This window comes from Eriocheir sinensis, chromosome 33 (genome assembly GCF_024679095.1).
Source record: "Eriocheir sinensis breed Jianghai 21 chromosome 33, ASM2467909v1, whole genome shotgun sequence".
NCBI classification, from domain to species: domain Eukaryota; kingdom Metazoa; phylum Arthropoda; class Malacostraca; order Decapoda; family Varunidae; genus Eriocheir; species Eriocheir sinensis.
In genome coordinates this window covers 14253232-14259103 of record NC_066541.1, presented here as the reverse complement: position 1 = coordinate 14259103, position 5872 = coordinate 14253232, and positions in this window count along the sequence as shown.

Sequence of the window (5872 nt, the reverse complement as noted above, 5' to 3'; positions counted from 1 at the left end):
GTATATTCCTATTGGCGGCTGTTTTTCGCTTTTCCTTCCGGTTCTTTCCATGGCTGTTTGTGTTTTCTATGCGTTGTTTGTTCCTATTCCATTTTATTCCTATTCTTATTACTATTTCATTCCCAATTCATGCGTTATTATATTCCTATCGCCAACAGTTTTCCGCTTTTCCTCTCCGTCCTTTGCTCGGCTCTATGTGTTTTTCCATGCGTTATTTATGGGAGAGGGAAGGCAAAGAAAAATATATAGAGTTCGTTGAATAATTATTGTTTTATCGTGAGTAGTGAAATACGGAGGAGCACGACCGTAGTTTTTCGTGGAAGACTTCATTTTTGTATCGCCTGTGTGTGTGTCCGTGTGTGTGTGTGTGTGTGTGTGTGTGTGTGTGTGTGTGTGTGTGTGTGTGTGTGTGTGTGTGTGTTTCTTTTCACTACAGTCTTTATATTTCAAAACACATGGACATTCACACACATACAGAGACCTCCGAAAAAGCAAAAAGAAATCGTATGTTTAATTTTACAACGCCCTTATCCATTCCGCTTGATCTCTCTCTCTCTCTCTCTCTCTCTCTCTCTCTCTCTCTCTCTCTCTCTCTCTCTCTCTCTCCTTCCTCCTTCCTTTATAGCGTTTTTTATACATCGTGCCGATAAGGAAAGGGACAGAATGGATATCGCAAATATAGGAAAGAGGAGGCGAAAAGAAACAAGGAAACAATAACGAAAATAGCGAGAGAAGAGAGAGAGGGAAATAAGGAGTGGTCAGCGTGGCGTGGAGGGAGAAAAAGAATAGGAGGAAGGAGGAAACTAAGGAAGAAACTGATAGGATGGGAGAGTTAGGACACTTACACAAGACCTCTTTCCATTTTCTTCGTGTTCTCTTTTCTTGCTGAGATCGATGGGCGGGGAAGACGTGTCCGAAAAGAAAATGGAATACGTGACTAAAGAAAAAGGGATGTGGGTCAAGGAAAAGTGTGTATGGCGAACCGCACAGAATATCAGACGAGCAGACGAGTAATTGGAATTTGTCGCGTAACACTTGATATGTTTCTAGTTTGGCGAATATGTTATGTAGGTTAGGAAAACATTGAAAGGCGAACCACACAAAACATAAGAGATGATATGTTATCACAATTGTCGAAGGAAATGTTAGGTTGGTTAGGGAAATATTGAAAGGCGAACCACACAGAACAGTAAAGAAAAAATGTATTCAAAATTGATGTTTAATGGTAATAACTTTGAATATATGTCTGGTATGGTGAAGTGAATGTTAGGTACATTAGGAAGACATTGAAAGGCGAACAACACAAAACATTAAAGAAGACATATTAAAAATTGGTTTAATAACAATAACTTTGAATATATGTCTGTTTTGGCGAAGTATATATATTCAGAATAGCTTTGAAAACAGTTAAATTGGATCATTGTATTTTTTTGTCTACCTTTTTCCCCTTTTCCTCTAGTACTTTGACAGCAAGTTTTTTTGTTAGTTTTTTTCCTCGCCTGTCCCTTCCCTCAAAGAAAGACTACACCAATCAAACAAGTGGACAGGTATTCAGAATCACTTTCCCCAATATTATTCTCGAAACACAAATTGAAGTATTTCTTGGCGTGACCCAGAAAGTGCTCGGTGGTTACGAAGAAAATGGGAAATTCTCTTGCATGGAAAATGAGACGCGTCCATGTGAGAAAGATGGTCCGCCCCGGGTATGCAAAGTAGGGAACGCGATCAAGGGAGCACGGGATGGGCCGCTAAACGGGAATTGGGGAACACGGGCACAGCTGTAACCCGTTTATGTAGTTCACGGTAGACCTTCAGTGTATTATTCCCTACCCAGAAACGGGAATAGCATGAAAAAGATGACTGTTGAAAAGAAAAGTAAAGCGAATAACTTACATAAGATGGAAAAATATGGAAAGAAGAAAAGACTTACTAAAAAATGTCGAATATAAAGAAAATAACTCACAAAAGATGGGAAATAATAGAAGGGAATGATAATAGAAGAAAAGGGAGTAAAGTTGACATTAACTCTGGTATATATTCATTTTGGAACACTAAAAACCTTTGTTCTATTTCATTGCTTTGCCAGAACAGATAAAAAATAAGGAGTGGCCAGAAAGAATGAAAGAAAGGGAGATATGGAATAACAAGGAGGAATTCGTACACAATGCCTCGTTGAGTAGTGCACAGAGGAGACCTTTAGAGTTTTATTACCCAGCCAGAAGAGGTTAGCATTGTTTTATTCTTTCAGGGTAAAGGAGGGAAACAAAGAGCCAAGAAAAACAGGAAAAAAAGGCACCTGTAGAGATTAGTTGAAGTCAAGAAGAGACTATTTATTTTGTTCGTTGTGAAGAAAGTTGAAAAGGAAAATAAATATGAAAACATGTACCTATGGGCGACTGATAACAATAGAAGTATGACGAACCAAAGAGAGACAAGAAGGCCCCGAAAAAAACACCAAGAAAAGACACTTATAGAGATTAGTTGAAGCCAAAAAAGAACTTATTTATTGTGTTCGTTGTGGATAAAGTTAAAAAGGAAAACAAGTGTAAATGGATGCAGCTATGGAGGACATATAACAAAAGAAGTATGACGAACAGACAAGAGGGCCACGAAAAATACGAAGAAAAAGACTCCTATAGAGATTAGTTGAAGCCAAAAAAGAGATTATTTATTTTAGTCGTTGTGAAGAAAGTTAAAAAAGAAAAGAAAGTGCTAAATGATGCACCTATGGACAACATGTAACAATAAAAGTAAGATGAACCTAAAAGAGACAAAAGGGCCAAGAAAAACACGAGGAAAAAGCCATTGAAGAGATTATTTATTTTATTTGTTCTGAAGAAAATTAAAAATGACAAGTGTAAAAGGATGCAGCTATGGAGGACATATAACAATGGAGGTAAGACGAACTTAAATGAGACAAGAGGACCAAGGAAACACCAAGAAAAGACACCTATAGAGATTATTTATTTTGTTCGTTGTGGAAAAAATTAAGAAGGACTAGTGTAAAAGGATGCAGCTGTGGACAACATATTACAATACAAGTAAGACGAACCTAACAGACAAGAGGGAAGGGTCGAGGGCATCTGATCCTTTTTCTCTCATCCCAACACTTTTCCTCCCTCGTTGCTGTCTCATTTTACGCTCTTGTGCCCGCGTGTGTGTTTGTGCGTGAGTGTGTAATTCAAGACGAAGTGAGAGGAGCGAAAACTTTCCCGCTTCCTTTTTCCGTTTCTTGCGTCACACAACACGGAAGGAACGCGGTGATGAATTCTGAAACACAAGGAAAAAGAAAACACTGAAAGATTCGTATAAAGTGGAGAGAGCGAGAGAGAGTTCGTCACGTTCTTTGGCCTCGTTATTTTTTTGTTATTTCGGTTTTGTTTTACTTGGCCGGGAATTTTGAATGACGAGCGAGTGGAAAATTGCCTCCGTTTTTTTATCTTTCAAATTGGGGGAAGAAAGTGAAAGCTCTCCAGTGCCGAGAGAGAGAGAGAGAGAGAGAGAGAGAGAGAGAGAGAAGCAGCAAAAGCGATAAAAAGATGAAGAAACAAATACAAAAGGAGCAAGAAGGTTCGGGCGACCCACATTCATTTCAACCGTTTTCTTTTCCTTGCCTTGTTGTGTTGCTTTGGCTTCCCCGAAAACGTTCATTTGGCCTTGCTTGAACGTTTTTCCCCTCAAGACCCAAAAGGAATATTCCCCACCACAATGTAACGTTTCATTTCTTAACCACTCACAAGAACCAGAAGAAAAACGTAAAACACAAATTGGCGAACGGTGATGTATTTTCTCGGGCAACGTTTCCTCGCTTCGTTGCTGTTTAGTCCGTCTCTATTTCAGTGTAAATATTTAATGTAGCTCTGTACGGAACTCACTTTGCCTGATCTAATGCCGTGTAATGAGTGAGGGAGAGAGGGAGAGAGAGAGAGAGAGAGAGAGAGAGGAGAGGCGTTAGGGCGGTCAGAGATGGATGGATATTAAGAGAGAGAGGTCACACTCACACTCACAGACTCGAGTAATGAAGTCACAGAAAGACATTTGAAGGGGTAAAGGGCTGAGGATGATGCGGCAGTCGATAGATAGATAGATAGACGGATAGATAGATAAATAGATAGATAGATTGTATATGTTCGTGTGCTTGTGTTATTGTGTTATTGGTATGGCCCTTGTTGCCATGTTAAGTATTGTTTCTGTTGTATAGTGTGTCTCTACCTCTCCTCTTTGTCGACTCCTGCTTATTCTTCCCTCTTCTAATGCATCCTATATCTTCCCAGTCCTTACAACCTTTCCATATCTCCTTACCACCCTCCTCTCCACACACTTTCCTTCTCTCATCGTTCACTCATCGTTCTCCTACTCCTGTCCCACTCATTCCAGCCCCTACCTCTCAGTTTCTCTCCCGGCTTTCTCTCCTTACAACCCTTTCCTGGCCCACTCATCCTTCCTCCCAGCCATCCATCCCTTGCTCACACGCTCCGTTCCTCTTCCTCTCCCTTCCCCTCCCTCCCTCTCCTCTTCTGGCACGGTGGAAATTGAACTGCGCATGTCTGTGTCAGTGTGGCCGTTATAGCCGTGAGGTGCTGGTGGGAGGGGCAACTAGGGTATATAAATAGAGCCTCCGAGACACTCAGAGGCCACGAAACAGCTTAAGGAGGCAGCTGCTCGGCCCAATAAACGTCAGAATAACTTGCCACAGTGAAAGACGCGGCGAGAAACGTGCGATGTGCGAGGTAAAAAGTGTTTCAGCAAAGAGAGAGAGAGAGAGAGAGAGAGAGAGAGAGAGAGGGAGAGGGAGAGGGAGAGGGACAGAGAAATAGGAGCTACTCTGTCGTACAAGAAGCCGATGCGGAAGTCAGCCCACCGGAAATAAAACAAACAGGATAGCGATGACTGTTTGGGTGAGGAAGTTGTTTATCTCTCTCTCTCTCTCTCTCTCTCTCTCTCTCTCTCTCTCTCTCTCTCTCTCTCATATATGTGTGTGTGTGTGTGTGTGTGTGTGTGTGTATGTGTGTGTGTGTGTGTGTGTGTGTGTGTGTGTAAACTCTGGAAAACACACTGAATAAACCCTTATCCTTTTAACTGTTTATCTACCTCTGTATCTATGCACGTTTGTTTGTTTGTCTGTTTGTTTACTTGCGTGACTGTGTGTGTGTGTGTGTGTGTGTGTGTGTGTGTGTGTGTGTACGTGTGTGTGTGCGTGTGAGTGTGCGCCAAGGCTGTATGCATGAGCGGGCGTGCTGTTTTAATCTGGTTTTTGGCGAGGCCGGAGCACCCAGGGTGAGTCGCGTCCACAATTACGGGGAATTAACTCAGTTCGGGAAAAAATCGCTCCTTAATTCCGAGCACTGTTACCAGATAAAACTCTAATTCCACCGTCAAAGCAAAACGCACCCTGTTGCCCGGCGTTTTACAGAGCGTCCTACTAACACCGCCGCTGCCATTTAAAAGTCAAATCTTGCACACCATTTACTCGCGCCCAGATTCACAAACAAGGAAAACACAACAATTCTTTTATCTCGAAGGGTCGGTCGTCACAGAACAAAGTCGTTACCAGATACACAAGTGAAGCAAACTAACAAACAAAAGAAAGACAGAAAAAAAGAGAGAGAGAGAGAGAGAGAGAGAGAGAGAGAGAGAGAGAGAGAGAGAGAGAGAGAGAGAGAGAGAGAGAGAGCGCGAGCTGGCCTTTGTTTTCCAGGGCCTCGCGGGGAAACCAAATTGATCTTTCGAGGCACAAAAAAGAATATGCCATCGCCAGATATCGCTGGATCCCTTGATTGCGTCCTCCAACACGACTCCGAGAACGAGGCACGGGACCTCTGACACCATCCAACACCCATTTCTGAAAACTCCTCCAGGACGATTGCCAACG